Source organism: Sinohyriopsis cumingii, chromosome 9 (assembly GCF_028554795.1).
Source record: "Sinohyriopsis cumingii isolate HCF-2022 chromosome 9, ASM2855479v2, whole genome shotgun sequence".
NCBI classification, from domain to species: Eukaryota; Metazoa; Mollusca; class Bivalvia; order Unionida; family Unionidae; genus Sinohyriopsis; species Sinohyriopsis cumingii.
Genome location: NC_142969.1, coordinates 32,580,065 through 32,596,410, shown reverse-complemented (window position 1 = coordinate 32,596,410; position 16,346 = coordinate 32,580,065). Strand labels below are relative to the sequence as shown.

At 32.8% G+C, this 16,346-nt stretch overlaps 1 pseudogene across 1 annotated transcript in view; it reads right to left on the bottom strand.

Moving 5' to 3' along the window:
• LOC149791506 (uncharacterized) overlaps positions 1-16,346 on the bottom strand; it is a 42,661-nt pseudogene that overhangs the window by 15,191 nt on the left and 11,124 nt on the right. Inside the window, exons 9-25 of the transcript XR_016423304.1 lie at positions 15,759-15,953; positions 14,881-15,129; positions 12,961-13,165; positions 12,391-12,572; positions 10,983-11,153; positions 10,511-10,633; positions 10,171-10,296; positions 9,309-9,437; positions 8,394-8,510; positions 7,872-8,126; positions 6,965-7,093; positions 6,425-6,550; positions 5,676-5,807; positions 4,748-4,885; positions 3,643-3,897; positions 3,077-3,195; positions 2,700-2,822 (exon numbers count right to left, since the gene is read on the bottom strand). The product of XR_016423304.1 is annotated as an uncharacterized LOC149791506 (transcript). The remainder of the gene's footprint in view (positions 1-2,699; positions 2,823-3,076; positions 3,196-3,642; positions 3,898-4,747; positions 4,886-5,675; positions 5,808-6,424; positions 6,551-6,964; positions 7,094-7,871; positions 8,127-8,393; positions 8,511-9,308; positions 9,438-10,170; positions 10,297-10,510; positions 10,634-10,982; positions 11,154-12,390; positions 12,573-12,960; positions 13,166-14,880; positions 15,130-15,758; positions 15,954-16,346) is intronic.

Here is a 16,346-nt window from a genome sequence, read left to right as displayed (position 1 = left end):
GTAACTAGTATGATCTATCAAATGGGTATATCGTGAAATGTAGTTGCAATAGAATGTGTATATCAGGAGAAAATTGATCAATCAGATGAGTTCCCATTTTGGAGTGACTCTTATACTTTGTGGTCCTGTTGTACGTCTGCAGCGGTGTTTTATGATTTATTTATATATTGTTCTAGAATTACACCACCCTTACGAAAAAAGCCTGCCAAAACAAAAACAACAATTACATTTATTTACACTGTTCAGAAGAAATATAAAGGATTCATTAATTGGAGAATACAATTATTCTGCAACTAATGTACATTATTCAAAGGAGTTCTGTAAAACGCCATCTTGGCAAGGTCTTGATTCTTGGCGGACCAGTACACGTCCGGTCTTGAAATTGATACGAAGCTTTTCATTATTTTGGTCTCTCCATATAACTTTATCCGGATTATTTTGGATTCACTTCCTACTACTGTAAGTTCGTCCCCTAATTTCATTCGTAAGGTTGATATTTAAATTATTTGTTGGGCTTCACAAAACCACTATCTAGCTATTAATTAAGACTAGCTCTAAATAAACTATTTTAATCAACTTTAGATAAAACCAAGAAGAAAATCAACATAGCTGCAGCAGATGGAATACACTAGGTGAAAAGTAAAAATGTATTCGGTCAATAAGCGTTCGAAACGATTTATGGGAAAAATAATGAGGAAGTATGCAAAGGCTGCTAAAATTTCCAAACTGCTTTTATGTGTCCTGATATTTGGTGTGACATCAAAACTACAAACATGTGCTCTTATGGCCAACATAGTTTATTAAATAAACTGATATATGGCCCCATAAAGTTATATAGGGTTATATATTTCAATTGATGTTTTGTTATTTTTTGATAACTCTGGTTGAAATAGCATGACTGACTTCTTTGACAATGCTCCCATTGACCAAGTTGAAAAAGACAGTAACATGCAAAGAATACAACTTTGTGGACATTGTAAGCGTACACATCATGGTCGATTCGTATATATATATATATATATATATATATATATATATATATATATATATATATATATATATATATATATATATATATATTTATATATATATATCTATCTGTGTGTGTGATACATTACATAGTAACAATTGAATTACATTGGGCAGAGGTATAGAAGAGGATAGAAGTCAAGGATACAAGTTATTGTCATTATATTTCTTGGAACATGCAAGATAAATACTCAGATGAACTGCGATTATATTGCTAAGTGAATTATCGATCTGACCACGAAGTATTCATGTATGTCAATATCTGAAGTTAAACAAAATCTAAACTTGTTGAGTTTAATTATGTGCTGGTTTCACATCATTTGCACTGGTGAAAAGCTTATTAACTAGATACTGGATGCGAATGTATCAAGTGTACGTATCGTCCATAACATAAATATGTAACCGATAGTTTAAACTTAAAATAATAAACGTTTATTAATATCTTTCCGCATGCCTGCTATTTTACAATGGGTACGTGTTCAAAAAATGAAGTGCATTGAAGTTTCCGTTGTGAGTATTTTCAACTTTTGAATTTTCTATCCCGGTCATTCTATTAATTGTATATGGTATATTTCACATGTGCAATTTCCATACATGCAATTTTCCATATTTACTATTTTCATGACGAGAAATGTACACTTTTATGATTTTCTTGATGTACATTTATAGCTTCCACTTTGAGTTGCTCAGGAGTTTCCTATTACGTTTTATGACTTTCCTGTTTTGTATGGGTATTATTTTTTCTACAATGATTATTTGGTATGTCCGCATAACGCAATACAGTTTCTGTACAACTATAATGACCGAAATTTAACCAAGTACACTATAGATTATGTAACGAACCGATAACTGCCAACAAATTTAATTTATTTTTTCAATCCACATTGATTTTCATTGAATCCTTCTAAACCTATTATCCATGAACGCCTTTCGTAATGTTATGCAGTTGTATTTAGCATATTTGTCATATTTCAACAGGCAAAGAATTAGGAAATAAATGTAATTCGAGTATATAAAATTGCATTATATATGGCCAGGATATGTGATACATTCCAATAAAGGAGTCAAATCGCTAACATACGCAAGACTTTTATTTCATAACAACAGTGTATTTGTCATATTTGTCAATGGAATCGATAGCTTTCACACAATTTGAGTTTTTTGTCTTTTTCTTATTTTACTTACCAAGGTGCAAAGTACAAGTTATGAATCTAAATGCGTGTGTAAGGTGTAGATGCATAAGGTGTATACATAAATATAGTAAGAGACACACTTTGGCACGAATGCATTAACCGAATATTTTATTTCACTGTTCGAAAGTTAGGATTATATTATATCAAACAGTACATGTTTTATAAAGAAATACATTTATTGTAAAATAAGATATATCGACATCGTTACAGGTGAAACTGAGTCTGCGAAATGCATATCTCCAGCGACAAAGACACGTTAAGAGCTTTACAACTGCAGTTATATGATATACTTCTAGATCATTTAATTGAATTTAAGTACACGTATTTATTTTATAATTCGTACGATCTTAGAATAGCAAGCAAAGGAGGAATGTGGTTGCTTGTTTTTAATTATTACGTAGTACAGGTAAGTAATCTAGCAAAGAGTACGGTACCACAAAAGAATGCAGTGGCAATTTCGTAGAGACTGCAACTTACGGTAGCAGGAACGTCTGTCGGTATCATTCAAGCGGAATCCCTCGTTACAAGAGCACCTGTAGTTTCCTACTGTGTTGGTACATATTTGTGAACAATTATGCACACGCATGCACTCATCTATGTCTGAAATTGAAAATAGTGATGACATGGTGACTCTTTGTTTGATTACAATAAAAATAATAACGGAAGCAATACTTTGTGTACATCTAAAATGTACCTCATTTCTACCTTTTGTCATCTTCATTACCATAGTCACTATAAAACAGCGCTAACTCTCTCCAGAACCTGAAGATACAAAAGTCTGACCAATACAGCAAACATCATTACAGATTTCAGGTTTTAATCTGCAAATAAAGAAGCCTAGCTCGATATTTTACCTGTGCATCTATTTGCATCTTGAAGAAATCCTGGCGAACAACTACATACGTAACTTCCATTTGTGTTGAACATATCTGCTCACATGTGTTTAAACTGCTGTCGGAACACTCGTCAACATCTACAAGATCATTTCAATGAAAACATTATAAATAATATTATTTTTAAAAATAGAAAACATTTATAACTGAATATTTATAGAATGTTTCTCAAAACTGTTATGTACATGTAATTTTTGTCACATTTTTCTAATAGTTTTAATTACTTCAGACATGCGCCGTGATTTTCTAAATTTACCAGTAAATTCACATTGACTTTATTTTAAATGTTTGAGTCCTGCACATAATATTCATAACGACAAGCAACATATTGCATTTCCATTGATATTGTCTTTTTTTATTATTGTATAGATATCTGTATGAACAAGGAATGTGATAATGGGACACTACTCAACATAAGCCGACATGAACACAGACTTTCACCATAGGGACGTACAAGGAAGACATACTATAACAAAACCAGATTCATTATGTTGCCATAGACAGCACTGGCACCTATGCGTACTCACCTTTACATATACCTGATTCATCCTTTTTATAACCATAGCTACACACACATTGGTAGGAGCCTGGAATGTTTATGCAATAGCCATTGTCCTCTGTACATACACCGATTATACTGCATTCATTTTGATCCAAATCACACTTGTCACCAGTCCAACCGTTTTTACAGACACACCCTGTTACGCTATCACACCTCTCTGCTCCAGTACCACATCTGCACTCTTGGGTGCAGTTGATTCCATGATGGAAACTGTCGCATTCTGTGAGAAATAAGATAGTACCAATTGTATGAAACAGCAATGAGATTTATTTTACGGAGTAACAAATGATTGACCTAGAGACAGCAGTGAACAACATTTTCTCCACTTTGTTGATTTAACGAAGTGCGAATACAATTATTAAATATATTAATTAGTTATCTTTTATAACAACAATAACAACAAGCGGGAAACAATTGTAGTTGTTACACATTTAGGCTGCATATTTGTTTAATAATATGAAGTGTGTATGACACTACAAACTCAATATGTTTCGATCTGTCAAGGTAGACTGTATACTTCATAGATTCCAGGTTGTCCTGAAATGTCTTAATATATTACCTTATATACAAATAAGTTAAAAGGTTTCATAGTACGCTACAAGATGTGATATCTGGTCCATGGATTACGTCAACCATCTTCCTGCGACTACGTACCAAACTCATTTACTATCTCGACTGCTGTGTAAACATGACCAAAATACGATGCTACAAAGTTGCTGGTATAGGCATGCGTGATTGTCAGACACAACCGCCTATCGACTCAGAAATTCTACAAGATACTTCGGATTCCTATGACATAAATGACGATACAGAGAAGTAATTATAGACAGATGCGAGCGTGTCTGGTACGCAATATTATTTATCACCGAGAATTTGGAGATTCATTTTATAGAGATGTTTGCATGAACAAAATAGTATAGTGGCCGGTTCGTGGAGGGAAGGCGATGTACTACTTATCCGAGTTCGGATCTCTCTCTTTGATGTATATATATATATATATATATATATATATATATATATATATATATATATAGATACATAGAGAAATATTTTGATAGATAGATAGTAACCCTTGCAGGTCCGTCCGTCATTTTCTAACTTGAAGCCGGTGTCGCACAGACATTTATAACTTCCGTAGCTATTCTCACAGCTGTTCTTTACGCTGCACATATTCAAGCTGCCGTTCCTTTCTGTGCATTCGTTGATATCTACAGCATACAAATAAGCACATCTTAAGAACTATAGTCGGCCGTGGAAAAGCAAATGAAGAAAAAGCGAAATATTGGTCTTTAATGCATTCAATGTAGAATATTAGTATTTCCCTTAGATATACAACATATATGATATATCTTGCTGTATTAAATTAAATGTTGGATGTTAACTGGTTGAAATGCAATTTATTGTTATATTCAATATAATTATTGTATATTATATTTTGTTTACATTTTAAAATAAGTTTGATTCATTAATTCCTGTAAGTGGAATCATAATGTATAAAGGTACCAGTAATACACTGATTTTAACAATACCAGATTAAATATAATAACTGAACTTAACCCTTTCTGGTAGTATGTTATTCAGTACCATATTACTCTATGAGGTACTTTGTTTAAATTAAATTTTGTTTGTATCACTGCCTGATCTGTATCAACTTAAGAAAGAAATACAGATACTCACCGTTCAAGCAGACAATGCTCACAAATATAATTTTATAATCCTCGCAAAGTACGCTTAACTAATCTTTTTATTTTTTTTTTTTTTTTTTTTTTTTTGGGGGGGGGCAAAATTTGATACACGTTGAGCACGTTGCTTGATTAAGTATTTACTGGACAACTCTGAGTAATGCATTTGAGACTGATTCTATTGAAGAAACCAAGCGTATTTTCTGGAATCAGTCATTCTCTCTAAGCTTAATCCATGTGAGATATAATTCATGAATAAAACATTTATTCGTGAATCATAAAGGTGCAAGACAGATTCGAAACTCTGTATACTGACCGATGCAACTTTGGTGATCTGCTCCAATTATAAAACCTTGATTACAAGAACAAGCGGCAGTTTCCTTTTCAAGGTCCACAAAACAGATTTGGGTGCATGTTAAATTTCCATATTTCCTGCAAGAATCTTCAACTGAAAATATTTATGTGGCAATTTAATTTCAATGGAGTAGTCTGAATCACATAATACATCTGGTCGTAAGGAAGCATCTCTCACACCGGATCACAAAACTGTGTTTTGCAAAAAAACAATATATATATATATAATTTAGATGCTAAAGAATTTAGGAATGTCAAAATTGAGTAAGGAACAATACAATTATTAGACAGTAAAAAACATTCTACTTTGAAAGAAATTTATTATACTGTAAGATAATATACATTGATGGTTTAGGCAAAAGCCATATTTTTTTTGTTTGGTTTCTACACAAGGTATAATTTTCACAAGTTAGAATCATCATATTGATATCACTTAAATGCATGTCCATGCATGCAGGTCAAACAATCGCATACGGTGATATATATATATATATATATATATATATATATATATATATATATATATATATATATATATATATAACTTACGAAGGTATCGTTCTGGTTGTCGTTCATCGCTTTATATTTGAGAAATAAGTTGAAGGTTTACATTTCTCTCTTAAAATTGCACATGTTCAGAATACATAGGATGTGGCTGAATTTTGTGCAACGTTATTGAAAAAAAGGAACATATTACTCCTTTCTACAAACCTTGTTGGCAAGTCTTTCTGTCCATTGTTAGCTCGTATCCAAAATAACAAGAACAAGCAAATCTTCCTGGCGAATTTTCGCAATTTTGCTCACATCCTGAATATCCCGTTGTACATTCGTCTATATCTGTAACAAGGACATACAACGGTGACTGAGGATTTTGATAAAGTATATCTTACTTAACACACGTCAGTCAAATTGACTCTGCCCGTTGATAATGTTCTGCCTCCATGTGGGATATCTGATCAGCATAATCTTACGAGTAAAAAAAATATGTATGTTCTAGAATCGGTATAGATAATTAGAATATGGTTTATTACCCAACATTGCAGATTATGTTTGTCTAACATACACAATATGGATAGGCGAATATTTAACACGGTAGATGTAATATAAGGAGAAAGTGAACGTATCTCTTTCCTGAGTACCTTCTACACCCTCGTTGTGAAACATAACATGCTGCAATAGCTTAACATTATAAGCACATTTTCATTATAAAGATAAAATATGATGCAATTGATAGCTATTGTGTATAAATACCTTGACATTGTGTGTCGTTACTAGAATCAGTCTTATATCCAGGTTTACAGCTACAGATATATCCACCCATAGTGTTGTTACAGGTTTGCTCACATTTGTTTAATGTTGGGTCTATGCATTCATTGACATCTGGGGAAAGAGAATACAATGGTCACTGTGCATTAACTCATTAATAGATAAATCTTCAAAACACTGGGCCGATGCAACCAAATATATCAGCAATATGTACATTAGCTATATATATATATATATATATATATATATATATATATATATATATATATATATATATATATATATATATATATATCTGTGTGTGTGTGTGTGTGTGTTTGTGTTTGTGTGTGTGTGTGTGTGTGTTCATTACTATCATCATTCGAGTATGTTCTATTCGAATAAATCATATTCTTTTTCTTAATTCCACTACATTATTGTTGGCATGTTACTGACCAGTGACAGATCAAACGTGTTTAAAGTTTACTCTCTAATCGTACTACAATACATAGCTTGAACTGAAGTGCAGTTGATATAAAAACAGATGAAACACAGTCAATAAGAAAATAAATCTGTATTTTATGTTTATTTAAGTAATTGATTTTGTACTCTGCTTTTACAAAATTGGTTACGTTAAATGCATATTTTCGTCTTTCTCAATGCGCATATGTACAAGGAACCTGTGAACAGATTAACCTTGTACTGTGTGCAATTCGTTGTTAACTGAAAAACGAAAATTGACGTTTTAGGTTCATTCTGCTACACATTGTTCGACATGTAAATTTAAATTTGTTTTTGCAATAAAATGTCAGCATTTGATTCAATTGTATTCAAAACATTTGCCTGTATGAACCAATTCGTACCCATTATTTCTACATCAAAATGATTTCATATCAGCTACACATATACTCACCTTTACAGGTATCATTGACTGCCGTATATCCTTGTCTACATTTGCAAGTGAATGATCCTACGCTATTTGTACAGTCCATTAGTAGATGGCCACATATATTGGGGTTATTTTCACATTCGTTTATATCTTGGTCACACCTACTCCCTGTCCATCCAGGATCACAAACGCAACCTTTTATCGGGTCACATTTTACTGCACCCCTGCCGCAGTTACAAGTATTCGAGCAGTTGTCTCCATAAAATGGGTAGGAACACGCTAAAATATACAGTGTAATAATAAGGATAATACATAAAAGGATTAGGTCTTCCAGACTTCCATGTGCAAGTAGCAGATAACAATACGCTTTTCATTCACAGTGTTATAAAATACCAGCAACGATTGCCGATCGGATACGTAGAAATGATTATTAAACATTGCATAATTAATACAAATCTATCATTATATCATAATGTGCACAGAAACGAACAAAATAGAACTGGGTATGCGCAGTCCTCATCTATCTTATATAAAATGTTTACTTACAATTACAAGTTGCCTTGTCACTCCCCAAAGTATAACCACTTAGGCATTTGCATTCAAAGGTGCCTATCATGTTTTCACATCTTTGTGAACAAACGTTCTGGTCACATTCGTTTATATCTGAAATAGAACATTTAATCAGAAGATGTTTTTTAATTGCATATTATAAATTGTATGTAATGTTCTTTTGCTGAGCCGTTGTGCAACCATAGCGTGTCAGCTTTCCAGAGCTATTCTACATGCCGATTGATTGAACACGTGCTTATGGGCCTAAATATTCTGAGCCATAAGCTGCAAGCTCAAATTGCCCTTGGGATACATTTAAATTTGGCTTGATCAATTTCTTCAAATATAGCATCGCCTTTGACAGCATTACTTTCACAAAGAACGATAAACTAAAAACACATACCTATCTCCCTACCTACCTACATACATACATTCATAGAAATATAGTACTGCAAAATGTAAGTAAATGAATTATAGTAGAGAACATCGTATGCGAAAGGTCAGTACCCTTGGAAAACGCCTGCGCTTTCTAGTTTGCAATTTACCATGTTTGCAGTTTGGATCGTGTAGTTATTTATATATTGCACATACTTTGAATACACTTCTAATCGCATAAAATGTTTTAGAAAACATGATACTTTAGTCAAAAAGAAAACTTTAAGCTCAGATATATACAATAATTCACACTTGTTTTGGGATCTCATTGGTCGCAACAGTGGCATAATTTAAATGTGAATTGTTGACATTGCATTTGTTAAGCTCTAGAAAGAAACTCTTTAAACATTCGAAATGCTAGCAGAAAAAATATAAAGTTTCCAATACGCCACGAAGTCATTAAAAAACAACAAATAAAATTACTGGGCTTTTCACACCAGGAATAAAATATCGTATCTTTAAAAAACATTCAGTTACCTTTGCAAGTATTTGTGCCTGTTAATTCATAACCAGCTTGACAAAAGCATGTTGCATTGTTTGCATCGTCTTCTGTACACCCATATGCTTGGCTGCAGTCCTTGTTCTGGCAAACACTAATATTCTTCACTAATAAAATAAATTCGTAAAAATAAAATACACATATCCTTAAATGCTCATTTTATATATCGTATGTGATAGTAAATAATCAATATACCCTTTGGCCAGAGAGGGAATTAAAGACAAAACAATATTTTTAAAATAGACGAAAGCAATGTAGTAAAGAGACTGGCAAACATAATATCTATATGAAATGCTTGTTTAAGAGAGTATAATAGAGTTGAACTGACATTACAGATTGGAGTTTCCAGCATGCTGCACGCCATAAAATCTATATAATGTTTACTTTTGCATCACAAAGCCATCAGTATGTTTCTTAAACCGAAGACTAAATAACGCTTTTCACTTGTGTTACATATAAATGTAGAGGTCCCATTAGATTGAACGACAAACGAGGTACGCAGGGATAACGTTACGAAATATATACTAGGCCCGAAGATCGGAATGAATCCAGTATACTGTAATCTTCAGCAAATACTATCGGACATTAAAGAAAATTTACATGTTGATCTAAACATCAGTGAAACAAACATTTCAATATGCCTCTTACGTTGCTATAATTTCCGCCAAACTAGTTCGCCCGCACGTGCAAATTTGTGAAATGAACACGTTTTGTTTCAAACAAGGGTCATCATAATTCTATGTATTTTTAAATATATCTAAATATATTGAGGTATATTATATAAAAAATATATTGTTACCTAACACTAACTTGTGCCAAACTACGGAAAACAGGTCTTACCTAGTACACATGCGTTCATGGTCATGTTATATATATACCCGTTATGGCAAGTACAGTTGAACCCTCCGTATGTATTGATACATCTCTGATCGCAACCAGAGATGCCTTCTTCGCATTCATTGATATCTGAAAACAGGATATAAGTGTGTTTTAAAAGATATTATATACATATTTATTATTTATCTCCGGATAGAAGGAGGTCGTCTGACAAATTGTCTACGGCTATAAATCAATGTGTACAAAATAATAAAATCTTAAAGAAGTAGTACAATTTTGTGTGGCTACTTTGCTTCGATATAGCTGTTAAAGCTCTCAGCCTGAGGAAAATAAGCATGACTACCTTCACAATCTTTTCCATTCACGTGCAATCTAAACGTCCTCTCGCATGTGCAGTGATAACTTCCTTCTGTGTTAACACATGTCTGATTGCATCGATGGGGGTTTGCAGAACACTCGTTTACATCTGTAAAAGAACAAAAGTTGTCAGACAAGCAATGCGCTGATTATTATTATTATTTATAGTATTTACGTGTATAGTTTGTTTCTTTCAAATTGCAAATATTCACTAATGTTCACCTGTCAAATAATATGAAGTCAGATGATTTTGTATGTATTAATGTCAGATTAGTAACACATTCACTCACTAGTGAAATCAAACGCACATTAAGAGGTACATTACACACACACACACACACACACACACACACACACACACACACACACACAAGCAAGGGGGAGATCATAGGAAGCTCACATAAGCTGTCTCTCCAGTTTATTGGTTATATTAATCCTAAATATTGATGCATGCTTACCTTCACACTTTGTGGGATCCGTCAAACCGTTTGTGTATCCTTTGGGACAGGATGAACAGTTGTAAGCTTGTGACAGCGCCTCATGAACCGAAGCTGGATTGTCTACACACTTCCTTAATGGAGAACACGGTGCAGATGCACATCCGTTAAAATCATTTTCACAATCATTACCTGAGGAAGGCAACAAAGTCACATTAAATGGCAGGTTTAGCGTTCCGCCAAAGCTCTTTATTTTACATGATTCATCTAGCGCTCCTTCACAGGTATCTGTTAGTCTCTCTCTCCTCCATGTATAAAAACGCACACACTCTTATGTATATATATATATATATATATATATATATATATATATATATATATATATATATATATATATATATATAACATTTACAGACGTATGTATATTCATTCATTCAAAAATACATACGCATTTAGACTTACTTGCATACATGCGTCCCATAACAGAGTTGGTTCTCTGATCATTACCTCATATGACAGTTTTCCACATTCGTCATGCAATATATAAAACAACATAACTTTACCGCGAACGACATAGCCTGATATAAGCGAGAGCAGCTTGTCTGCAATTTATCGAAGATTATATACATATAGTGCCGTATAGGTGTCCGTCATGGGTTATGGGATATAGGAATATACCTTAATCTCAGACCGTATACAGTTTGTGTTTTATTTGACAGTGGATATTCAGAGAAACTTTCAAATAGGAAAATACACTATTCATGGTGTATGTCGATTAATTACCGTTTGCTATTGTTCCTTCTTCACCTTGTTTTCTATATCTAAAGTATATTATTGTCGAAAACAAAAAGCCATGTTTATAGAAAAGAAGTGTCCCTGTGGGAAACAGTGTAACGGAATCCAATCAAATGTGCACGTAACATACAATATATGTGCGAACATAAAAAATAAAATAAAATGAATCAAGGCAGTTATTCTAATGTAATGTTTGATTCTTAAATATTTTCGTATGTTGGTTTTAAAGCAATGCTTCGGATATAATTTTGGTGCTTGCTAACTGGAGAGCTGACAGGCGGGAAATATATTATCAGTAGAAAAAATTCAAATTTTGTTAATACCTTTTACAACCTATACGCATGCTAACAACATCTTTCATAGACTGATTGGTACAACCTTCCTCACATATTGGTTTTAAGTTGAAATAACTGTAAATATGTACAAATATAAAATCTAAAACATTTTAAAATTTAGGATATTTACAGAAATATATGTTTTTAGTCTTTTTGATACGCAATATTGAGAACGATAATCGTATATTTATTTATGGACATAACAAATTAAATAATTTCCATTATTCTCACAGTTTTCTATCTTGTTTCACGTCATTCATACGATCTCACTCTGCAATAACATGTTGTATGCAGATTACCTTCCCAAAAAGACGTGCAGTTGCATATGGCAATTTTGAAATTGCTGCTAGTCGTTGATGCTCGAAAGCCTGTCAATTCTTGAGTGAAATCGCATGTACCATGTCCTGAACAGCCGGTACACAGCCAAATGTCCAGATCTAGACTAGGTGACTTGATGCCGTAGTCATCTTGTGCAACTACACTGTTATTGTAAAGAAGTTTGAAACGCATTGTACAAAAATGACAACTAAACTGGTAACAAAGTTGAATCACAAATATGCCTTTCAAAATGCGTCTGCGTTCTACAATATATCAATTGTGGCAATATAAATTATTTATAATGAACATGATGGGTTTTCCTTAAACATATAATGAGGTAAATAACTGGCAAATAAGTATCATTGTATAACATGAAACTGAAAATTTACGATAAATGGGTACTTCCGTACTTTCCTGAATCATTTGATAAGAGCTTACTAAACCTAGACATAAACTGAATCTGATATTATGAGGAAAGTATATATATATATATATATATATATATATATATATATATATATATATATATATATATATATATATATATTTACCTGAGTGACACGGGCGAGGTGCTATTTAGCAAAAATGATATGACCCCAGTACTGTCGTTTTGTTGTTTTATAGTAGCATTAGCAATATTGGTAGCTAGGCTATAATTGAAGTTACCGTCGTCGGACCCATTGACTCTGACAGTTACCATTCTACCCATCTCAGCATATATTGTGGCGTTTCCAGTAATCGTTGGGACATGATTTTCTAAATAAAAACAGAACTGCAATATGAGTGCAATTTTTAAATTGTACGTGTCTAATCACAGAAAACATCATGATCATTATTTTTATCTTTATCATTGCAATTTAGGATGACAAAGAATAAATAAAAGAACACACTATTTTTGTCTTACAATATCGTCAGAAAGCATGTATTATAAATCAATAATATGAACAGTGGAACAAATTTAGCATATTATTTTAAATGCATGTCTTCATATTTATTTGATTATGTCATTTCCTTGACACGATCCTCAATAGTTTCGCCCTCTCAGCATAGGTAAATAATATTATCTCCCTGCTTTCATACGAAAAGGGTGCGTGTAGTAGTAGTGCTTGTCCTTGTATACTTGAATTATTTGTTATGGCATATATTCTCTCGCACCATCTAAGAAACAATGTTCACATTCCGGAATATTATTTCACACCTCCTTGTACCCGGACTTGTGTCGGTGTTGGTTGAATCCCTATGAAGTATTGTTAACGGTTGAATATGGTATTTGTGTCATATTTTGTCTATTTTCATCTTCCGATGAACAATTGAGTTACAACTTTGGGTTGGGTGAGTTCCGTGGGATAATCCAGGAAAGCCATAATATATTTGTTTTACATATACATGCTAGTATTACACGCTGTATAATCCTTAGAAATATGATCGTCGGGTTAAAACAACACGGAGATTCTCCGGATGCACTATTTGTAAATGTTATCAAGCGTATTATTTTCAGCTGCATGCTGATAATCTTACTGAGTTTTTAAACTCAGCAAAAATGCTAATATTTATTGCAGTCAGCCAGAATATCATTGCATACAGTTGCTTGAGTTTTACACGGAATGTGCTATCTATGGATTCTACCAGAGAATGATTGATAAAACTTTGCATAATTAATATTTAATACAATAATACTATTATACAGGTTAGAGAATATTTACTTCGTACTCTAAAGAGATTCGAACCCAGGCACGTGGGTAAAATGCATTCACTTCATACTGGTCCATACACCATCTCAACAGTTTGGTGAATATTTGTACTAAAAAAATAGTTAATTATATATACCTTTATTTTTGTTTCATTTATCTGTTAAGAATGTGCATTCAAATGAGTATTAGTTAGCAAGTCAACAAACGTGTGTGTCTGCTACACAAAAGTGCATATACTACTTATTTTATAACACCATTTGTTGGTGACCTGTGCTTGGTAGGGATGGTATATGGACCTGAGCAGGAAGGCAAGGTCAAGGTTGCCGTTTATCATCGGATTTAGTATCAAATCTCCGTGTATTACAAATTAAAATTATCTAAACTAGATGATAACTACCAGGCTTCAGATGCTTGCAAATAAATTTCTAAATATATTATGCTAAGATCTATCACCTAGCAGTTAATGTTACAACATACTTGAATAAATACTTTCTAATCATATGAGACTAGGACATTTATTCCAAGCCATTTGCACATGAGAGGAGAAACTCTGGCTCGAGTTTAAGCTAATCGAAATAAATATTATATCGGTTATCGCAATAGAAGAAAAGTGACATAGTTACTTTATATGACAGACTTACTATTTATTATGTCTCGTTAGTATTGGTGGTTTACTGCACAACACATCAGATAGGCCTTTTAGTGCCTAGGCAATTGGATATTCCTTCCGTTGGCTGAATAATCGGCGGCGTAATCATTTTTGTTAAATAGATTACTTACCAAGTACCTTTTGACTCGACGACGCTCGTTGCTCTACAGTTTTGGTGTTATTAGCAACAGCCTCATTCTCGGTGAAGACTAAATCAAATATGCATTCCTGGTTTTCATTTCCACACTTTTCCTTTGCTGCTTCAACTTTACTTGAATTCACCTCATCCAAAAATTTGGGAATAAAATCTCTGTGGTGAAAGTCAGAGTGGTTCTTTCCAAGAGGATAGCGAAAAACGGCCTTCCGACCATCTATTTCCCCTGTAATTATTAAAGTGAAAATAATATTACTGTTGACATATTATGAATAATGATCCTATACCCTTTCCTCCAGACACCTGACACTATATATATATAAATCTGTATAGTCTATTCGAGTTTTAACGTGTTGTGTCTATATCAGAAAGCAAATATTTCTAAATTGCCGGTGATGATGATTATAATGATGATGACGATTATTATTATTATTATATTTGGGGAATTCTGGCAATTGCGCCAAATTGTAAGGTAACAAAAATATTAATTTAGCGCTATGATCTTTCTAAAGTTTCTAAAGTGCAGTCATTAAAAACCACTTACCATAAAATTAACATTCAAATAAATAAATATATATTGATATATATGCTTAGATCAACTACAATGAACTGTAACAATATTTCAACACTCATCTTCGAGACGACTTCAAACTTTTTTAAATCATAAACTTGTTTAGTTGTAGCTGTAATAAGCACATAATTTGAATGATATATAACACGTGTTCTGGTGTATGATGGATGAAGACAAACCTGTGGTTCTCTAACTTATGTACATATGTTGTGTACGCAACGCTTAAGCATTATAATAGGATCTGCCATTGTGACATAATTTATATACTGAACGTACGTACTTACATGACTGTCCATATTTGAAAATGTCCCGATCAGAGGTCATAGCGGTGAGAATGGTGCCATTAGGAAACATAAAGTCATTATCTGGGTCACCATCAAAGTTTCCCAGCAGACCTTTCGTTTTTCTGCTAAATTCAGTCGGAAGCACAACACTGACAGAAAGCATCTTCACACCCAGTGATACGTTAAAAGATATACCTTAAATGCAAATCGACGCTTATCATTCAGAAAACTTGATATATTAATGTTGTAATATATGTGCAAAATATTAATATAAATATATTTTATGGTTTAATATAGCTTTTTTAATAAGAACGTTGACGCATATCTTGAACTGGGTGATACAAAGGACACTATTAATTTCTTCGACTTTCTGCTAAATATGTTTTTATTTTTGGTATAAATATCTCGTTAAAATATAAGAATCATTCCATATATAACTTAAAATAAATAAATTATGTAATTTACAAAACGGGTTCTTTTAATGAGCAAATTACAATTGATGAACGAAGGAGTATTATCAAACTAATGATTCTTTACCATGTTTGTAAGAAAACAGTTATAGGTGGTAGTGTAAGAATGATTTAAAAT